This window comes from Giraffa tippelskirchi, chromosome X (assembly GCF_054371585.1).
Source record: "Giraffa tippelskirchi isolate mGirTip1 chromosome X, T2T-mGirTip1v1.2.pri, whole genome shotgun sequence".
Classification (NCBI taxonomy): Eukaryota; Metazoa; Chordata; class Mammalia; order Artiodactyla; family Giraffidae; genus Giraffa; species Giraffa tippelskirchi.
In genome coordinates, this window is record NC_137289.1 from 12327291 (window position 1) to 12335350 (window position 8060).

Consider the following 8060-nt stretch of genomic DNA (forward strand, 5'->3'; position numbering starts at 1 on the left):
GAAATCTGCTCACCAGCGCTAAAAGTGATAGAGCCCCATAAACAACAGCAACGTGAATTTCATGAGAAAGAGGGAACTTGGTGGGTAATAATCATCAAGGATAATTTGAGATGTTTTTATTGCTTTTATATTAAATGACTGGTATCAACTAGAACATCCTTAACCTTTCTCTTGGCTCACAGCTGTATGGTGAATAGCTACTTTATCTTCTATAAGTGCCTATAAATTAGTTTAGCCCTTCGACTGCTGGGCAAATTCCATATTCTCTATGTGCTTGTACAAGAAAAGCAGCTATTTCCTTTCAATCCAAGAGAGAAAAACCGATCACTGTACTGTATGTGTCACTTTCAGAAAGACTCGAAACTCTAACCAGCTGTCCCTTGTTTCCTGATTGAGCCTCGAATATCTACCTTAAGGGACAAAAACAGCAGCAGGAAATCCATATTTTCTCTTAAGCTTGGGAAACGCTTTCTGTGATCGTAGCAGTAGATATCAGTTCACCCTTTTGTTTTGTTTATGCACCTTTTCAAATATCATTGTATTCCTGAGCATGCCAGCAGGGGAAAGGCAATGGAGTCCACGGCAGATAGGATTCAAAATGAACTCAATTTGCTTCAAGAAAAGTGGGATGGGAAGGGATATTGGTGAAACAAAACTGACTGTGAGTTGAGAATTGTAAAGCTGGGTTTTTGGTACATGGGGTTTCCCAGGTGGCACAGTGGTAAAGAATCCATCTGCCAATGCAGGAGACACAACAGAAGCAGGTTCCATCCCTGGGTTGTGAAGATCCCTGGAGAAGGAAATGGTAAGCCACTCCAGTATTCCTGCCTGGAGAATCCCATGGACAGAGGAGCCTGATGGGCTACAGTCCACGGGGCCCCAACGAGTCAGAGACGACTGAGCACACATGCAGTAGCAGCAGCAGCAGCAGCACAAAGTCACTGTCCTCTTCTCTTTACAGTTTTATGTTTGAAATTGTCCATAATATAAAGCCATTTCAAAACCTAAATGAAGCACAGTCTATAGCACATGAGTACATGACATTTATTGAGCATTGAAAATGCCTCAGACCCTATTCTGGTCACTGAAGAAAAGCGAAAGAAGCCACTATACTAGTGTGAACGTTAATAACTTAGTCGGTTTAATGAAAACAATAATAAGCTGTAAAATACTTACATATCACTTATTATGTGCCAGGACTAACAGAGGCTCAGAGAACTTCATTGACTTGAATAATGCCATAGAATTTGAAACTGACTGAGCATAGATTCAAGCTGAGGTCCTATAAACCCCAATTACATGATCCAGATGGCGACTGCAGCCATGAAATTAAAAGACGCTTACTCCTTGGAAGGAAAGTTATGACCAACCTAGACAGCATATTAGGAGGCAGAGACATTACTTTGCCAACAAAGGTCTGTCTAGTCAAAGCTATGGTTTTTCCAGTAGTCATGTATGGATGTGAGAGTTGGACTATAAAGAATGCTGAGTGCTGAAGAATTGATGCTTTTGAACTGTGGTGTTGGAGAAGACTCTTGAGAGTACCTTGGACTGCAAGGAGATCCAACCTGTCCAACGTGAAAGAAATCAGTCCTGAGTACTCATTGGAAGGACTGATGCTGAAGCTGAAAGTCCAATACTTTGGCCCCCTGGTGCGAAGAAGTGACTCATTTGAAAAGATCCTGATGCTGGGGAAGATTAAAGGAGGGAGGAGAAAGGGACGACGGAGGATGAGATGGCTGGATGGCATCACCGACTCAATGGACCTAAGTTTGAGTAGGCTCCAGGAGTTGGTGAGTGACAGGGAAGCTTGGCGTGCTGCAGTCCATGGGGTCGCAAAGAGTTGGACACAACTGAGCGACTGAACTGAAACACTAAGCTATATACCAAGTCCATAGCTACTGCATCCATAGAAGAAAATATGTCTTTGTTTAACGAGGTGGTTCTACTGAATTTTCCTGTACAAAGTCACAAAAAGTAAAGTTGTCTACTAATTCCAGTTTTCAAACAGCATTCCTTACAGACATTAGCCTCAAACATGCATCATCTGTAGGATGAAACAGAAGCAAATGATCTCTATACAATTTATATGTATCATCTGCTTCAAATGAGTAAATTAACCCTGTCCTCCTGAAGTAAGGGGCTTCCCTGGTGGCTCAGATGATAAAGAACCTGCCTTCAATGTGGTAGACCTGTGTTCAATCCCTGGGTCAGGAAGACCCCCTGGAGAAGGGCATGGCTACCCACTCCAGTATTCTGGCCTGGAGAATCCCATGGACAGAGGAGCCTGGCGGCTTACAGTCCATAGTGTTGCAAAGAGTCAGACATGACTGAGCGACTAACACTTTCACTTCATCCAAAATAAAAAGATGAAATTAATTAGTAATACCATTATCAATCTTAATATTTTCCCAATGCTTTTATTTTTATTAAGGCTGAGAACATATCTTGGCACATTTCAATCTATAGTTATTTTCTGAAAGCATCTCATTTGTGGACCATAGATCTCCTTGTTTCAGTCTGTCTTATGTTGAACTTGAAGTGAACAGTAAAAGAATTCACTTGCAGAGAATGTTCTGTTCAAACTAGTTTTAAGCATAACTTTAGCAAAGCAATAAAATCATATGAGCTTTTTCCAGGCTCAAGTACAATTAGAGGCACTGTTTTAAAAAGGCTTTAATTCTTCTTTGGAAAATAGGGGATCTGACTTTAAAAAAAAAAAATCAACAAAAAAAGCTATGCTTGTTATTTGCTCAAAGTGTGGTAATATAAATAGCAACACTACTTTGGCTAAATGTTTCCTAATCATCCTGCTTTGTGCAATTAAAAAAAGAATATACACACACATGCACACAGACACATTCACCCCTTACAGTGATTTAATATGTTTCAAAGAAAGTGTTTGCTGTATAGGTTTTGAGATGAAACACTTATTTATTTTGAATATATGAAGGAAGAGAATAAAGATAATTGAAGGAGAAAGGAGTTTAGTCAACATCCTGACTAACAGGAAAGAGTCAGAAACTCCAGGACACATACATCTATGTATATGGAGTGGAAAAAATAACTTAGAAATATGATCTTATACTTCTTTTCCTTGAACAAAGCACAATCCTGGTTTGAATACAAACTTGATGTTTGGCCCAAGATAAACTATATGTTAAGAACTGAGGGCAGAGATATCATTTGTCCTTCTAGGGTGGAGAGAATTTAGGACATATTGAAATGTTTCAGTGAATAATCCCTATGTGTTCAATATCATAAATCTTAAGTGAACAGTTTGATAAACAGCTTGCAACTTTATAGAATTCAGTGATGTGCTGAAAAACACAGCTCTCTAAATAACAAAGCCATGATATCCAACTTTTGCTGATTTCCAGGATGAAAACACTCCCAGCAATGGCCTACTTCAACCTACTGATGTGATAACCTTGAAAGCAGATTTGGAAAAAGATGTGCACAATTGGTTTTTTCAAGGTGTTAAGAGCTGATGCCAGCATACCCTTATGTACATCCATGTAACTATTAAGTTAACTTATGAATTAACTTATGAAATAGTTTCATCAACCTAGAAAATTACCCAATGCCTCGTTGTAGCCAATTCCTAACCCCACAAATAATCTCTGTTCTGATTTCTATAATTATAGATTAGAATCCTCTGTTCTTGAAGTCCATAAAATGTATAAATTTTATACATATATATGTATATATACATATATATGTGTATATATATATACATATAAAATTTATACATATATATTCTATTGTCATCTTCTCTACCTAGCAAGATATTTTCAGTTTATCCACACAGCTGTACATATCCATAGTTAACTCTTTCTATATCATTTCATTTTACAAATATACAAGTTATTTATCCATTTTTCTGTTGATGGACTCTTTTTTTCATTTTTCAAGCATGATGAATAAAGCTTCTATAAATCATACTTCTAAGAGTCTCTTTGTGGGCAGATACTTTTATTTTTCTAGGAGAGATATTATTATGATGATTTCCAGGATCATGTATAAAGTACATATTTAGCACCACCTGAGAAGCCCTTTAAATTTTTAGTGAAAGTGTTAGTCACTCAGTCATGTCTGACTCTTTGTGACTCCACAGACTGTAGCTTCTCCCCATGGAATTCTCCAGGTAAGAATACCTCTGTCCATGGAATTTACTAGGCAAGAATACTGGAGTGGATTGCCATTCCCTTCTTCAGGGGATCTTCCTGACCCAGGAATTGAATCCAAGTCTCCTGCATTGCAGGCAGACTCTTTACCATCTGAGCCATCAGAGGAGAAGCCCTTAACTTTATAAGAAAACGCCAAATTGTTTCCCCCAATGAGGACAACATTCTGCATTCCCATCATCAGTGTATTAAAGATGTGGATCCTTCTCTTCCTTGCCAACATTCAGAGTTGTCAGTCTTTTTAATTTTAGCCATTCCAGTGGGTGTGAAGTGGTATCTCATTATGTTTTGAATTTGCATTCCTTGATGACTAATGATATTGAGCAACTTTTCATGAACTTATTGCCAATTTATGTCTTTTTTTGGTGAAGTGTATATTAGTATATTTTGCTGAAAAGTTGTCTGGATTTTCCTATTTAATGGAGGAATACTTTATGTAGTATAAAGTTGTGAATACTTTATTAGTTATGTGCTCAGATGCTCAGTCATGCCTGACTCTTTGTGACCCCATGAACTGTAGCCTGCCAGGCTCCTCCCACCATGAGATTTTCTAGGCAAGAATACTGGAATGCCTTGCCATTTCCTTTTCCAGGGGATCTTCCTGATCCAGGGAATGAACCCGTGTCTCTTACGTCTCCTGCATTGGCAAGTGGGTTTTTTACCACTAGTACTACCTGGGAAGCCCAAACAATATCTTGACATACTCCACGGATTATCTTTTAATTTTCTTAATTATGACTTTTGATAAAGAAAAGTTCTTTATTTAATACAGTTCATTTTATTATTGCTTTTTATTTTATACAAAGTGTTTATCCTAAGAAATCTTTGCTTAACTTATAAAGATGATTTACTACATTTTTTTTACGAAGTATGGTTTTAGCTTGTATAATTGGGTCCATAATTAATCACAAATTAATTTTTGTGTAGTGCTTGTGCTCAGTTGCTCCATCATGTCTGACTCTTTGCAAGCCCATGAACTGTAGCCCACCAGGCTCCTCTGTCCGTGGGATTCTCCAGGCAAGAATACTGAAGTGAGTTGCCATATCCTACTCCAGGGTATCTTTCTGACCCAGGGATCAAACCCACATATCCTGCATTGTAGACGAATTCTTTACCACTGTTCCACCTGGGAAGACTTTTATCTAGGATGATAGGTAATATTGAAAATGTTTTTCTTCCATGAATGAATATCTAGATTTTCTAGCACCATTTGTTGAAAATACTTTACAGTTCTAGCCAAATTGCCTAGAAAATTTTAACAAAATCAATTCACCATGTATATGAGTGTATTTCTGTACTCTATACTGTTCCTTTAATCTTGTTTTATAACTATATCCTTAAGATAAAGTGATCCTGTCTTAATTGCTATAGCTTTATGGTAAGTATTGAAACCAGAGAGTGTGAATTTTCAAATTATCTTTTAAAACTTGCTTTCATTACTCAAGATCCACTACATTTCCATACACAGTTAAAATCAGTTTTCTGATTTGTACCAAAAACCGTGCTGGGATTTTGATTAAGATAGTGAGAGGTATCTAGAATAACTTGAAAATAATGGGCATCTTACTCACATTGAATCTTCCAAATCTTGTACAGGATTTGTCTTTCCATTTATTTGATTCTTCTTTTTCTCAGCAATGTTTTGCAGTTTTCAATATAGAGGTTTTGGGTGCCTTCTTCTAGATTTAGTTCTAAGTACTTTACTTTTTATTATTTGATGCTATTAAAAGTGTTAGTTATTTTAGTTTTTAATTATCTTCTGTTTGAATTTGTCATTGTTATTCAATCACTCAGTTGTGTCCAACTCTGTGACCCCATGGACTGCAGCACACCAGGCTTCCCTGTCCTTCATTATCTCCTGCAGTTTGCTCAAATTCATCCACTGAGTCAGTGATGCCATCCAACTATCTCATCCTCACTGGGATAAAATTATATGAATATTTTTATATTGACCTCATATCCTGAAAATGTAGCGTATTTAATTGCTAGCTTTAATTTTTTTTGTAAATTTCTTAGGCTTTTCCATGCAATCAATAAATTTGCAAATAAAGATAATTTTACTTCTCTTCAATTTATCCTCTTTAACATTTTGTTTCTAGCTATACTGCATTGGCTAGAATATCTAACACAATATTGAACAAAAGTGGTGAGAGCATGCACTTTTGTCTTGTCCTTGATCTCAAAGGAAATGTGTTTGCTATTACTCATTAAGTATGAAGTTAGTGCAGGAAATTTCATAAGTGCCTTTAATGAGGGGAAAGAAGTTCCCTTATATTCATTGTTTGTTGAGTATTTTTCTTACAGATTGCTGTTGAATTTTTCAATGCTTTTTTTCCTCCATATTTTGAGATAACAATATGGTTTTTCTTCTTTTAATGTATGGAGTTACAATGACTGCTCTTCCTATGTTGAATCAAAATTGTAATCCTGGGGCTAATTCCACTTAGACACAAAGCATTCGATAATATTTTGTTTAGGATTCTTGCATCTATGTTCAGGAGAGATGTTTTTGTTTGCTTTGTTTTGTTTCATAACAAATCTATCACTTTTGGATTTCAAGATTGAGATGTTTTAATTATTCTATCCTCACAAAAATGTTGTGCAAGACTGATGTTGTTTCTACATTATATGTTTCATAATATTCACCGTTAAAACTATCTGGACATGGAGTTTGCTTTTCTGAGAACGTTTTTAATAATGAATTCATGTTATTTGAATTTTCTCTCTCATCTCGAGTCAGTTTTGGTAAATTGTGTTTCCCAACAACTATGTCCATTTCATCTAAATTACTACATTTATTAGTGTGAAGTTGTGCATGAAAAAAGACAGTGAAGTCGCTCAGTCGTGTCAGACTCTTTGCGACCCCATGGACTGTAGCTTACCAGGGTCCTCTGTTTATGGGATTTTCCAGGCAAGAGTACTGAAGTGGGTTGCCATTTCCTTCTCCAGGGTATCTTCCCAACCCAGGGATTGAACCTGGGTCTTCTGCATTGCGGGCAGACACTTTACCATCTGAGCCACCAGGGAAGCCTGAAGTTGTGCATAAAATCTCTTTATCATCATTTTAATCAGTATAGGACTCACAGTAAAGTTCCTTCCTTCATTCCTGGTATTTGCAATCTGTGTTTGTTTTTACTGTTGTTGGTCAATATTGCTAGGAAATTAACTGCTTGGTTAACTTTTTCAAAGAACCAAATGTGCATTAATTTTACTGATTTTGGTTTTCTTTTTCATTTATTTATGCTTAATAGTTTAATTCCTTTTATATATTTTGCTTTGATTTGCTTTTCATTTTCTAGCTTGTTAAGGTAAAAGTTTGGATGAATGATTTTAAACCTTTTCCTATTATAGCATCAACATTTAATGCAGTGGTTTTCAATTGGGTGGTGACTTTGTCCCTGAGGGGACATTTGACAATCTCTAGAGACATTTTTGGTTGCTACAACTGGAGGCTTCCCTATCAGTGTGTCTTAGAGACTCCATTATTTCTGATGTGAAATCTGTTGATATTCATATCATTGTTCCCCTGTATACAATTTTCCATTTTTCTCTGACTATTCTAAAAATGTTCTACTTACAATTCATGCTATACAGTTTAACAATGTAGTTTGATGTTTTTCAACCAATATGGGAAATTTTTAGTCATTATTTTCTCTTTATACATTTCTTTTTCTCACTATTCTATCTTCTCCATTGAAAGAAGTATATGCATGTAAAATATTGTGTATATATGTGTGTGTGTGTGTGTGTGTGTGCGTGTGCACATGTGTATGTTAGATGACATTATCTCACAAATCACTGAGGGTCTTTTTGTTTTATTTTTCAATTCTTTCTCTCTTCTTCCGATTTTTTTAAAAAATTTATTGATTCATC

General features: G+C 36.3%; 1 non-coding gene across 1 annotated transcript; it reads right to left on the reverse strand.

Moving 5' to 3' along the window:
* Positions 1-7142: 7142 nt before the first annotated feature.
* On the reverse strand, positions 7143-7214 carry TRNAC-GCA (transfer RNA cysteine (anticodon GCA)). The gene has a single exon. It is a non-coding gene; the product is annotated as a tRNA-Cys (tRNA).
* Positions 7215-8060: the final 846 nt, after the last annotated feature.